The sequence below is a fragment of the Amphiura filiformis genome, chromosome 13, assembly GCF_039555335.1.
Source record: "Amphiura filiformis chromosome 13, Afil_fr2py, whole genome shotgun sequence".
NCBI classification, from domain to species: Eukaryota; Metazoa; Echinodermata; class Ophiuroidea; order Amphilepidida; family Amphiuridae; genus Amphiura; species Amphiura filiformis.
The window spans coordinates 60,854,138-60,868,610 of record NC_092640.1 but is presented as its reverse complement, the minus strand read 5'-3'; the positions used below and the strand labels follow the sequence as shown (position 1 = coordinate 60,868,610).

At 36.8% G+C, this 14,473-nt stretch overlaps 2 long non-coding RNA genes across 2 annotated transcripts in view; both read left to right on the top strand.

Moving 5' to 3' along the window:
• The first annotated feature begins 294 nt into the window (after nt 1–294).
• Nucleotides 295–1,042, top strand: LOC140167352 (uncharacterized). Its single transcript, XR_011861046.1, has 3 exons — nt 295–397; nt 574–606; nt 890–1,042. It is a non-coding gene; the product is annotated as an uncharacterized lncRNA (long non-coding RNA).
• A 9,968-nt stretch (nt 1,043–11,010) lies between these two features.
• Nucleotides 11,011–14,473, top strand: part of LOC140167351 (uncharacterized) — a 52,231-nt gene continuing 48,768 nt past the window's right edge. Inside the window, exon 1 of the long non-coding RNA XR_011861045.1 lies at nt 11,011–11,125. This is a non-coding gene — a long non-coding RNA (uncharacterized lncRNA). The remainder of the gene's footprint in view (nt 11,126–14,473) is intronic.

The window sequence follows — 14,473 nt, the reverse complement described above, 5'->3', positions numbered from 1 at the left end:
CACTCATCCCACCCCGGGCAACGTACCGCCCACCACCCACACAATTGACGACACCCCCTCTCAAACCTTCACACATACACCCACACACCTGTCAACACACAACACACCCACCCCACGCACGCCTCCCCACCACACACCTACCCGCGCATCCTGTCAATGTGAGTCACAACAATTAACATGTGGAAACCCTACAATATGGAAAAGGCTGTACATATCAACATGATCCAATATTGCACCGATAGAATAACATGTCATATATATTTTTGTTTAGCTGTCGATGTCGATTGTTCATCATTTGGATTTGCCTGTCCCGATGGTTTTTGTATGGATTATGACGGCATTTGTGACGATATACAAGATTGTAATGATTGGGAAAATGGCGATGAATATCTGTGTGGTAAGTTGATAATACTGTTGCTGATGTTATTGGTTGTGGTGTTGGTGGTCTGATGATGGATTGGTGGCGGTGGTGGTGCTAAGCTGCTGGCGCTGATATTCATCTAACATTTAATTTATTTTATACAAAGATAGTTATATAGTTACTCATTTTATTTTGTTTGTTTCCTGGAACAGATTGCCATTCCGTGACGAACTTCCATTTCAATGGTAAAGTAACTTAACTAATTTTGATTCTATTACGTAATAACATTTTCTACATTATAAACTCTCTAGCTCATACAATATCCGTTAAAAATACTTGTAGATGCAATATTTCATCACAGTACACTCACTCGATGATGTACGTGTGACATTACGCCCACAAGCTCTTCTGTAAAGTCACCAGAAATTTGTTTTAGTGAAATTTCTGCATATCTTTTCTTGACATTTGTAAATTGTAGAATAACTGTTAATCTATTGATAAACGATGGAGCTTTTATGTGAAATACAGGTGACTGTTTCTCAGTACTTGGTTTGGAATACGGTATTGTAGCGGATCACCAAATATCAGCATCCAGTTTTCTCTTCGATGCCAATAATCCAAAGTACGGTAGACTTAATAACGGTTCCTTCTGGCAACCGTCGCATGAGAATTGGGACCAATGGTGGCAGGCAAGTGGCTGCAGTACACTATAATTTGAGACTGAATGACGTCCTGTCAACCATACCGAAAATGTCGTACTGCGCATGTCAGCCGCGCCTTTGCCCTGACGTCAGACGCCATTATGAGCTAAAATGATGTCTTCTCAGATGGCAAAGTTCAGTTAACCTCCATTCAACAAAAGACGTAAAATTTTGTAGAAATTGGCCTGAGATGCCAGTTTGGCGTAGACCAGTGGGCCTGGGTTGTTGTAGGATAGGGATAGTGCGAGCCGTAACTCTTTCCTATTTTGGGTCGATCATTGTCGAGTTACTAGATCATTTAAAACAATCAAACAAACACCCAATAGCTCAACATGGACGTAGCAGAAATAACATAGTTTCTTTCCGTTTTTTAGTGGTATATTTAGAGACAAAGATGAAGTCTTCGGTCTTCCAAAATGGACTTTATCTGTTTATTGGGAAGATGTTCGCAAATAGCGCACGAAATTATGGGATTTCTTTCCGAAATTCAAGTCGTTTAATTACCATAATAACAGCAATACTAAATTAAACATGTCATATCGTGTCACAATCATATTATATACAGGTGGATTTTGAGCACCAGATGATTATCAGTGCAATTTTCATTCAAGGAAGCGGTGGATGGGGAGGCGGATGGGTGTCTTCCTTCAAATTATCTTACTCCAATGACGGCGTCAGATGGAATAGGTACACGTCGTCGCGACCTGGGGAAGATGAGGTTTGTTTATGTTTAGCTTTAAGAAACCCTAGAAGTGGATGATAAACAGTCTCTGTTTGGGCCGTATAACTATTACTTATGAGAACTATATAATTATGTACATGACTGTAAAACGGTTTTTATATAGCAATAAATGAAATGAAATTATGATAAACAATTAGACTAATTTCTTGGCAGCGAGAATCTACATTACCCAATCGAATTGGTAACGATGTCACTCAGCACTCCCTTGAAGAATACGAACACAAAGGGTCGGGTTAGTCCTGTAATATAATAACCGTTTACACGTTTAACCGAAAGAAAAGTGTGTTACATGTATTCACAAGTAAACGTTATAACGTTTGGTACATCCATATAGTGTCATATTTGGTGGATGCATTATGGGATCTAGAATGAGGGTTTTGAGCGTTTCGACATTATTTTTTGTGGGACATGAGAGCACATCAGACATATCGAATTGCATTCTGTGTACGAAGAATGTCTTTCTGATATCAAATAATTTAATTTTTTTGAAATTCACGATATAATACAAATTTTATGACAACTTATTAAAATTTGACCTTTTATATTGAAGATATGGATTTTTTTCCACAAAAGACCTAATTTTTTTTTTGGTGTTTTGGGAAAAATACGAAAGGTCAAAATTTTCAATTCATCGTCGGCTTTTCATCTCACCTACATACACTTTAAATATAAATCATCAGATCTTTAAAGTTTACTTCGAGTACTGTTAAATATCAAAAATATCAATTTTTAATCATTTGCCATAAAATGTGTATTACATTGCAAATTTAAAAAATCAAAATTATGTGATATCAGAAGGGCATTCTTCGTATTCAGAATGCAATTCGATATGTCTGATGTGCTCTTATGTCCCACAATAAATACTGTCCAAACGTTCATACCCCATCCCTTAATGTCTCTCTATTAAGTCTGGTAACATCTCTCTAACAGGTACTTGAGGGCAACCAGAATACCTATTGTTTTCATCCTGTTGTATTGGAACCACCTGTTCAATGCCGGTATATTAAGATTCACCCTATTACCTGGGAAAAGTTTTTGTCAATGAGGATTGAGCTACTTGGTTGTGACGATAATGGTGAGAAATTTACAAACTTACAAGCTTAACTAAAAACTAAAAATACTACACTGTCAAATAACTGTAACACCTAGACGTTACAAAATGCTAAACCATTAACACACATAATATGAACTAATTGGACTGGAGCAATAGCAACTTAATTATATCTGCAAGAAAACCGCTCTAGTGAAAGAAATGGCGAGCAAAGAAAGACGCTAATGCAGGGGGAGAGAGACCTGTTGAAGATGACCATAGCTCAGCTCGGTTTTCGGTAAACGGAACATTAGATGTATAAAACAGACGTACCGACAACCACAACCTGTGATGAGTGAAATGGGCTATTCCATTTACAATCCACACTACCCCTGTGGAAGATTTAGCTTAAGTCTTCCACAGAGGGAGTATGAGTTTTGAATAGAATAAATAATTGGGCAATTTCCATTTGAAATACTCACCCCAGGTGTGGAAGATATAGGTAAAGCCATGATACATGGGGAGTATGGGTTTCAAAATGATTATCCCTGACCAATTACATTTGAGAAACATACTCCCCCTGTGGAAGATATTTTCAAAATCTTCCACAGGGGTAGCGTGAATTTCAAGTGGAATAGGCCAATTCTACATCTTTAAAGCCATTCTGAATGAAGATATAAAGTTCGATTCCTTGTGCGGGATGAGCACCAAGCACTGGGCTCAGCGCATGTCTCCAATAGACTCACTTAATCAGTTTTAATACTTTGAAACAAATGTCCATTCACGCATATCATTTTCTCTTTTTAAAATATGTAATCTATGTATTAATTGACAGAGTGTGATTACGTTTCTGGTGTGTCTACGGACAAGATTCCCGACTCTAACATAACAAGCTCAAGTTATATTAACTCAAGACATTCTCGTTTGACTTCAAGAATGAAAATATGGAACCCTTATAATACTGGTTGGATTCCGGCTACTCAAGATCCAAATCCATGGATTAAAGTGAACTTAGGAAGCGTATTTCACTTAAAATCTGTGTCTACTCAGGGATGTGGAAATGATAATTTTTGGGTGACAGGTTATGAGGTATATGTGGGAAATTTAAAAGAAAGTTCGGATGAAGATGGTAGCTCTGATTTTCTAATGGTAAGTTACTTTTGGTTTCAAAACTGAACATATGTATTTTGCCATCATTAATCCGGTCGTGAACACCATATTTTTCTAAAAAGATACTTCTGCCAATTAATAAAGTTTGATGCAAAACCCCTGAACAGGTGTTACAAATTAAAGCCAACATAGCCATTGTAGTTATATGCACATTGTATACATACGAGCCCTTAACAAAGGTTCTAGATTTTCATTGGAAATGAGAATTTTCAGCATGGGTGCATCACTTATTTTGGTGATTATTTTGCTGTGCATTTTATTGCTGATTATTTGTCTTTGGGTGCAACATACGAATCGAGTGTGTGTGTAAATTGTCACCCTTTGACCTACCAAGTAACCACGATGGACATTAACTATAGTTGAAAGCCCTGTATATCTGTATAGTCTCTATATTTCGATCACAGGGGTCATTGAGTTCACATAGATCATCAAACATTAAACAAAGAAAAACATATTCGTCCCTATGCGAAATCCATAAGGATACGTGCCATTTTTCTTTTCATTAGGAATTCGAAGGTAACAGGAATAGAAATGGAATTGTAACGAACTATCTGCATGAGTCTATATTCACAGACAGTGTAGAAATACGACCAAAGTCTTGGCACCGCAGACCTTGTATCCGATTTGAACTTCTGGGATGCTATATCTACCGTAAGTAATTGCCGTCTTGTTGGCATTAACCCTAACCGCATAAAATCTTTTAATTAGTGGCCGGGCCAGCGAAACCCCCATGGCATGAAGTCGGTGATCTTGCGCGTCGCACGCAAGGGGTCCCAGGGTCAATTCCTGGGAGTACCAAGTGTTCACCTTCTCTCCTTTTTTGTTCCCTCTCTACCTTCCGCTAGGAAAAACCATGTACAGTGTTATATGGTTAATAAAGCAAAACACGTCATCTTGCTATAGATATTGTTAGAATTAAAGTTTTTGTCGTATGACGGCTTATATGGCTACGGCCAAAACCCATGGGTGTTATTATTTGCTGAGGTGCATTCAGTTATATCTGTGCTGTGAGATACACCCCTATTTTTTTTCTTAACAAAAGCTTTTTGTTTATTTTGTATTTCAATCTGCGAGTGTATGTTATATAAGCATACTTTATCCGGAATAAAATACTTTTTTTCTTCTTTTCCCAGCCTATCCCGTATGCGGCATTGGCCATCCTTCTTGTGGCTCTGTTAAAAACTGCACACTTCCCAATGCACGGATCGCTTCTGTTAACTACCCAAGCCCATACTACAGAAAATCAACATGCACATGGAAAATACAAACAGAGGCCAACAAGTTCATCGAGCTAACCTTCCTAGATTTCGATATCATATCTCGGGAACCCTGTTCTCAAAGTTTAACCCAGTTGGCCGTATTTGATGGGTCATCGTCATCGATCAATGCTGATGTCCTGGGTTACTTCTGCAATAGGAATCAGCCATCGGAGGTTTTGCACAGTAGTTTCAATACCATGTATTTACGGTTGCTTTCCGGGACAGAGGAACCAGGACGCGGGTTTTTGGCTTATTATGAGGCTAGCGATTTTTTGGGCGAGTTTAGTACGAATGAAACAGGTTGGTATGTTACTTCTCATAGGGACCGTATTTGCGATTTGAAAGTTATCGGGAGTACCGTGCTGCTGATAGCGTTATCGATACGAATTGGGTACGATACCTTCCGGATGAAATAGACACATGTACAGCTTGATCTTTGAAAAATAACTCCAGAGGATATTAGGCCCTATGGAAATGAGGAAAGCTTTATTGAAATGGTACAGATAGTCTTCCATTTTTTGTGTATTTGATTCAAACTTCTCAGAAGTATTAATAAAATTCTAGATGTAGTATAAAGTTATACATTGGAAGTAAGAATACGTTAGTTTGTACAAATAGATCATACATAAAGCAAACATATCGTCCCCTTAATTAAAGTCATAATGTACGATCTTTTTACCTTTATTTTTTTCAAAACCGATTTTTTGGAATATTTGTAATACTTACACATGTTCTAACTTAAATCTATGAGCAAACTGTCAAATTCGTCCTATTTGTAGTAAAACGGGACGATTTTCCGACATAAAGTCATAATTTTTTTAGATTATGACTTTATGTCGGCCACGATCGCAAACCGTAGTCTCGTACAAAACTAGCTTGGTTACGCTCCCTCCACATGTGGAGGGAGCGTAACCAAACTGGCCACGTAGGAGACTAACTCTGAGGCCGCACTCGCTGTCCTAATCCAAATAGTGCGAGATGTTTCGAGTGATAGAGGTGAAGTTTATGATGTTGTTTCTTTGCAAATTCCCAATGTTTTTCGCGTCCAAATGTATTGGGAACTTTCATAATGATTGCATATTATCATTTTAGAAGAAAAAAAGAAAAATCTAAAAATTTAAAAAGTTCGTACATTAAGGCTTTAAGTGGAGTAATTAGTGGCTTAAAAATAAAACCACGCAAAATAGTTTTAGGCTATTTTAAATGTATCATTTTATTAATGTTAATATAATGACTTTATTTTCTGTGACAGGGCATATTTGCGATATATTATGGTCACATCATAAAGGCAACTGTTTCAAATTATTCAAATTGGATGAAATGGTACGGTGGACCTCCGCTGAAGAGGAATGTAGTGCAGCAAATGGACATCTAGCTAGCATCCGGGATCAGCAAGATATGCATTTTATTCATCAGATGCTGATAAATAACAATATGATGGCGCCAACATACATAGGTAAATCTTCGATATACTCGTATTTATCAACGTATAACGTAAAAACACATGTTGATATATACGAGCGTAATATTTGATAAAATTTGTTTGATATTTAAAGGACTGGAACTTAATATCATTACTGGTGGTCGCAGATGGACCGATGGTAGACCTCTTACATATACCGATTGGTTTAGTCCTTCAAGGTAGGCATTTGTGGAAACACACCTACACACCCCCATAGTCATTAATACACATACAAACACACCCCCCTACATACTACGCACACAAAAGCTCATTGTGGGGATATACCGGTACCCAAGCAAACCAAGTAAAACTTTCTGGGTATTTTGCCAAAAGACCAATAACCTTATGATACTCAAAACCTAACATGGCCATTTAAAAACATTTGTAAGCGCTTCAGTTTGGTGGAATAATCGGGGGAGGAGTAATCCCACAGGGGAAAAATCCTCACAATCATGACAATATGAATAGCAACAGTAGTTTTACCGGCTACGTCTGTTTCTGTGATGTCCCTGGGGGGACACTCCCATATATTGACATACGTCATGTGCCCATGAAAAGACCAAGGTATTTTTGGCAAACCCTACACCCAATGACCCCGTTTATTGCAGTAGCTTACACTGTATAACTCCTTTTTTGAACAATTAGTCCTCAAAATTGAAATGGGTAAAAAGATATTTTTGATTGTCAACATTGGTCAATGGTGTGAAATGTTGGGCGCTCACATACAAAATCAATCGATTTTTGACGTTGCCAACACTGAATGATCCCCCTTTTCTGAACATTTCTACACCGATAGACCACTAGATAGACCACGCTGGTGGGCACAGGTACGTCACTTCCATATTCGAGTGCACCCCCCCGGGGTGATATCCCTGTATTGGATAAAGAAAATAGAACGATTTTTTACAGAAAAGTTCAAGTTTCAGCAATTATTTTCCCATTACAGTATGTCTCAATGGTCTGAGCGTCAACCCGATGGTGGTAAACTAGAAGCCTGTACTATGATTCGTCTTGCCAATATTCATTCGACCAACCACTGGCATGATATACCATGTGCATCGAGGGAAGCTCAACAATTTATTTGTGTCAAAGAACATGAAGAATCAAAAGGACGTAAGCAATTCTATATTTATGCCCTTTTCAAGGCACCATGTTTAGTTCGGTCCTCTAGTGCTATCGGTGTCCCGATAAGTACCGATAGCTCTTTTTATATCACTTATACATAAATTCTAGACAGTTCATTGGTTGATTACCATTTATCATTTTTACCATCAGCCTCTCCCTGTAATACTTTTTACTATCATAGTGCTGCGCCGTAGTGCGCTTGCGGCAAGCGGTGCGCTGACTCTTAGACTCGCCGATTTATTTATGGGGTGGACCCCAAAATGTGAAGTATATCACGGCAAAACAGGGTGGTATGTTGATGAAAAAATGTATTTCTTACCTTAAATAGTATTTTAGTAATAGAATTTATGTATGAGTGATATAAAACAAATATCAACTGTCTTAATTCGTGTAATGGTCGAAATATAATCACGAGTTGAAATATGTATTGTTCCATTCCACTCGCCGTTCCGGCTCGTGGAATGGAACAATCCACCTTTCACCTCGTGATTATATTTCGACCATCACACTCATAGACAGTTAATATTTGTATACTATCATGCCCTGGAGAATGTAAGACATTATACCGAGCATAAAATGAACATTTGCATAATTCTCTTGCTTTTATTCAAGTAAAAAACCGTACGATAGCACTATGCAACTGTTCAGGGCACACCGACATCGCCTGGCTAATAATTACTTGGTACACCAGAGATACTAAAATCAATACCCGGGATCGATACACGTGAATGTACTATGCACGATTTTGATATTCAGACGAAAATCTTTGGATACAGGGGTAGAAAATTATGAATATCTCCCGTAAATGATTTCGTCTAAAGAAACCAGATGTGGTTCCTTGCACTTGAATATATGTGTTGAACAGATATGATAGTCGTTAGCTTGCGTCTTGAGAAAAAAGCTTGCGTCTTGAACTCAAAAACTGACAATAATTCTGATTTTATATGTGCCGAATTATATAGCGCAGTGTATAGGCCAATTGTGGGTAGTCAAAAGCATATGACCTATGGCATACCATGCTCGACTCACACACAGCGAGGTCAGTCACCGGGCAATTGTCAGTAGCCTTATTCAGATGTCCTTCGGCCCATTATGCGTCTTAAAACTATTAAACAGGTCGGAACAAAATGGCCATGCGTGGCGGTGGATTCAACCTACCATGGCGATTTCTGCCATGAAGATATCGGGGCGATGACACTGTGCAGGGTATGATGGAAAAAACAATCGATACCCAATGGTGCACCAATATCACAGCGCTATAGATCGAAATACAATCAACCAAACTTATCATACTTTATAATGACAAGTCCGAAAATATTCTTAAAAAGTACCTTGTCTTCTTTATTCTCACATGATTTCGTATCTTTGCTTCCTCTTTTATCATGATAGAAAAACTCAAACTAGTAACGGGTAATGGAAACGTAGGTAAGATTAAGATTTTACTTAAATTGCCTTTGAAACGTTTTATTTGCTTAAATAAGATCCACCATACCATGCTACTGCTTTTCAATAGTTTTCAATATAATACTCATCTGAAATCACTAAGTTCATTCAGCCATTCCTGACTTTGTTTTAATATTTTTAATATCGCAGATCGCCCCATCTGTCCACCTAAATACTTCACTTGTTCATCCGGGGAATGCATTCATAAGATATTTGTCTGTGACCAGTTACGTGATTGTATAGACGGCAGTGACGAGACACGGTGTCCAACGTGTAAGTTGGTGTTGTTAAGCCACATAATATAAGTTCCACAACTTATAAGTTTACCCCTAACGCTTTTTGAAATAAACGATTTTTAAAAAATGTAACAATGTATGTGTAGCCTTATTTGCTTTTACATCTTGACCAATTTATAGTCACACCTTATTGCGTTCGGTCACAATGGTTCATTATGTTAAACCTGTTCTAAAGGTCGCACCTGGGTCCATAGGAATCAACTTCCCCTAATTAAGATTACAAAACAATAACATGGCCTCTACTAACCCTATGCTCCTATATGTAAAACCATACAGCACGAAGCGATTGCAAAACCATTTATCCCGCGTGATCCAATTGCACAATCCGGCCAAACTACATACGCACAAAACCGTTGGCCGGGCAACGATCACACGTGTGGCTTGCTATATAACCATTCTGCTGGTTGGCACCCATGGGGTCGGTGGGTCGGATCCCTGGCAGGGAAAACAACTTTTCTCTTCACCTTCCTTCCTTCCTTCCTTCCTTCCTTCCTTCCTTCCTTCCTTCCTTCCTTCCTTCCTTCCTTCCTTCCTTCCTTCCTTCCTTCCTTCCTTCCTTCCTTCCTTCCTTCCTTCCTTCCTTCCTTCCTTCCTTCCTTCCTTCCTTCCTTCCTTCCTTCCTTCCTTTCTTTCTTTCTTTCTTTCCTTCCACTTGGGGAAAAACGCAGTTTGGGAGTTGGGGGTCACATGACCTGGCCTACTGTATTGTTTGAGAGCAGGAGTCGAAATAACTTTGGAACGGCATTTCGCATACTCTCCAAAGACCATCTCTTAAGCTTTATCTGTTCTAAAATAAGTCACAAATGCTATCACATTTTAACGTGACATGTGTTATACCACTTTCTTACAGCTCTGGGATTAATTGACAATCCAAGTGATATTCGATCTGGATGTGAGCCGGGCAAAGTTAGATGTAGGAGTAACGATCATTGTATCTCGGTATCATATCTGTGTGATTTTATACCACAATGTGATGACAAGTCAGATGAGCTTGGATGCGGTATGTATCGGCATCGGCATTAAATCATTCTGGGTGAGGTTCTTTGTGCTGATCTTGGTATGGGATGTATGATCAGACCATACCGTAAAACCTCGTCTACAAGCATATAGAGTGCTTTTGATGAAAGCTAAATTAATCCAGACGCCCTCCATAAACAACATTAAAGCATTATGGAGTTTCTGCAAACAATGTACCGATACAAGCATATACAACCAAGTATTATTGTAAGACAATCTATTGTATTGGCATACTTACGGCTGTTTCGTATTAATTTAGCTTTCATCAAAAACACCCTATATGCTTGTAAACGAGGTTTTACGGTAGTTCAAGACATTTCTTGCCAATAAATATCAGAATGTGTAGATAATATTCAAAAGACAATCGGATATTTTAGTGAGATTACTGTAATTGTGTTTCAGATTATCCTACATGCGGAGCATCACAATTTCGATGTAAAAATGGTCAGTGTGTGAATTACAGTAAGCGGTGTGACTTACTTGTTGACTGTTTTGACCAAACGGATGAAACAAATTGCGGTAAGCTTAAAATAGCCTTATCTTTAATACACCAATTTACGAAGTTTAGTTAAGATGTTAATGTATAGAATATTTGAAGTCAACCGCGCTCTAACTATTACGACTGCACTCATGTTATGGTATTCACCCGTAACTGAACATCTTATTCTTTGTTTGAGCTACAATTAGGACTATAGTGCACTTTTGTAATGATCTGCATTCACTTTAATTCATAATCATCGTTGCTTATAAAGAAGATATTGATATATATCTGAAACTTTGCATGCTAAATGACACGGGACTTAATTTTGAGAAATATTGAGACGGGTCATCAAAAGTTTCTTGTTTTAAGAAGTGAACATGTTGTAAAATATTTTCATTTATTGCAATTAACATTTTGTTCACGTTTCATGCCTTTGCAGAGCAATCAACATTTTGAGTGAACTAAAATGAGGTTATATTCAAGCAGTTTGAAAATTAAACGTATAATTCTATTCTAGCTACACGTATTTGAATTGAAAACAGGGAAATTACAATTATTGTTTGAGAACTTAAAATGAAATGTGCTACTTTTATGTCACAGAAACAATTTTATCATCATCAGGGATTATTTCCAAAACAAATCCATTATTTTCAGGTCCGTGTAAACCCAATGACAAATATTTTGTACTACTCCCGATTAATTGAGCTTAAACAAGAACAAATCACTTGAACAGATCTAATCGCTCCAAGATTTTACGTTTGCGTGGAGAATCGCCACATTTTCTCCAGAGCAAAGTAATGAAGTCGGTCAAGATTGCATGATTTAAATCTTAACAACTTACTAACTGGAAGACAAAGGAAGAATTAGCCATTTTTTAGTCTAATAAAACTCAATATTCAATTAATGTTTTTTCTGTTAAACAACTGCATGTTTTTATTCATTTATCAATCATACAGAGAAATTCACAAACCTGATAACACACACATGCTTATCTACTTATAATTACTTACTGCTTATATGGGTTCACAATTTAACATTCAACAAGTCTATACGCAATTACGCATTCTCCATTTGACTTAAATGTTCTGTAAGATTTCACTGTTTAAATGAGCAATTATTTGTACATAATGGGCATAAAATTGTCCTTTTCTGTCCAAAAATTCTGTCCTTATGTAGAATATAGTTTTAATCAACATCTTTATCCTCATGTATATTTTACTCATATGGTCACCAATTTCTGCCCTCATGTTGATTGCCCTGTAAGATTACACTGTTTAAATCTTGGAAGTATTTGTACACATATGGGCAAAAATTTCTGTCCTTATGTGAAATCGATTTCTACTCAACATCTTTCCTTACATGGATATTCTCAAAAGGTGACCAAAATACATTATGGCAAAAATTTCTGACCTTATGTAGAAAAGATTTTACTAGCACCTTTATCCTCGTGTATATTTTACTCATATGGTCAATAATTTTTGCCCTCATGTTGACTGAAAGCCCTGTAAGATTGCAGTTTAAATCTTGGAAGTATTTGTACATATGGGCAACAATTTTTGTCCTTATCTAGAATATATTTGTACTCATCTTATTAATCCTTATGTAGATGGTATCCTAAACATTGCCCTAAAATGTACTGCAACGTCTTTAGGCAAAAATTTCTGACCTCCTGTATATTTTACTCATATGGTCAATAATTTTTGCCCTCATGTTGACTGAAAGCCCTGTAAGATTGCAGTTTAAATCTTGAAAGTATTTGTACATATGGGCAACAATTTTTGTCCTTATCTAGAATATATTTGTACTCATCTTATTAATCCTGATGTAGATAGTGTCCTAAACATTGCCCTAAAATGTACTGCAACGTCTTTAATTATTTCTACATTAAGGCAAAAATTTCTGACCTATGTAGAAAAGATTTTACTAGCACCTTTATCCTCATGCATATTTTACTCATAAGGTCAATAAATTTTGCCCTCATGTTGATTGAAAGCCCTGTAAGATTGCATTGTTTAAATCTTGAATTATTTTTAATATGGACAAAAATTGTGTGCCCTTATGTGGAATAGTATGTTTTCTTACTATGTGGCTATTCTCAGGATGCAGGTTTACAATGTACATGTTATACTAGAGTCAGATTAGAAAATGTTAACCATGTTGACATACCTCAAAAATGAGTTATATGGCCATGTGCTAATCGAGTTTCAAACTAGAATATCTCCACAATTACCAGCAAAAGTACATTTTTGGAAAGCTGAAGGCATAAGCAATTCAAATATACACATTTCATCTCATTGTACAGGGTGATAATATTAAGTTATACAGGGTGGAATAAAAAGATCCAGATAAAAAATTGCTTACTTATATTGCATTGCTTATTACTAACTTGCAGTAATAAACTGAATGTAAACAACATTTATTTGAACAGGGAAAATCTGTTCCAACTGACCAGCGGGAAACCAAAGGATGGATCCAAAAGGATACAGTGTCACACTAGCAATGGATCAAATTCAAAAACAGGGAAAATATGACACAACATCCAATCGGGGAGTAACACAAGACATATAAACAAAAACAAAGTTAAAAACCCTTTAACTTTGTTTATATAATATTAAGTTATACAGGGTGGAATAAAAAGATCCAGATAAAAAATTGCTTACTTATTGCATTGCTTATTACTAACTTGCAGTAATAAACTGAATGTAAACAACATTTATTTGAACAGGGAAAATCTGTTCCAACTGACCAGCGGGAAACCAAAGGATGGATCCAAAAGGATACAGTGTCACACTAGCAATGGATCAAATTAAATTCAGGGAAAATATGACACAACATCAATCGTGGAGTAACACAAGACATATAAACAAAAACAAAGTTAAAAACCCTTTAACTTTGTTTATATGTCTTGTGTTACTCCCTCATTGTATGTTGTGTCATATTTCCCTGTTTTTAACATTTATTTGGTTAGAGGGTAACCTTCTGAATTTGTAAGAAACTGAAATCACAGCTGTTTAATAATCTTGGAATACAGTGCAGGGTGTCCCCAAGTATGTTAGAATTTTTTTTACAATTCAACATATTTTGAACTGAAACATTTTGCTCCTAACCCTTGCAGGAAAAATAAGCCCGTACATAGATTCCTCATCAAATTTCCCTTCAGAATACATACGTTGACTATGATAAGTAATTAATATTTTACAGCAAATTTTAGATTTTGAATACTTCCGCATTACTTACTACTGTCTGTTCAATTAGCTTAGATTCTTGAATTTGTAAGATATTTGAAAAAATAAATAATTGTGGCCAAAGTCATCAAAGAAAAGTGTTAGCACAGCCTTAGACCTAACGTGGTTTATACTTTTCAAATTCCAAAGTTCAATTTAAAA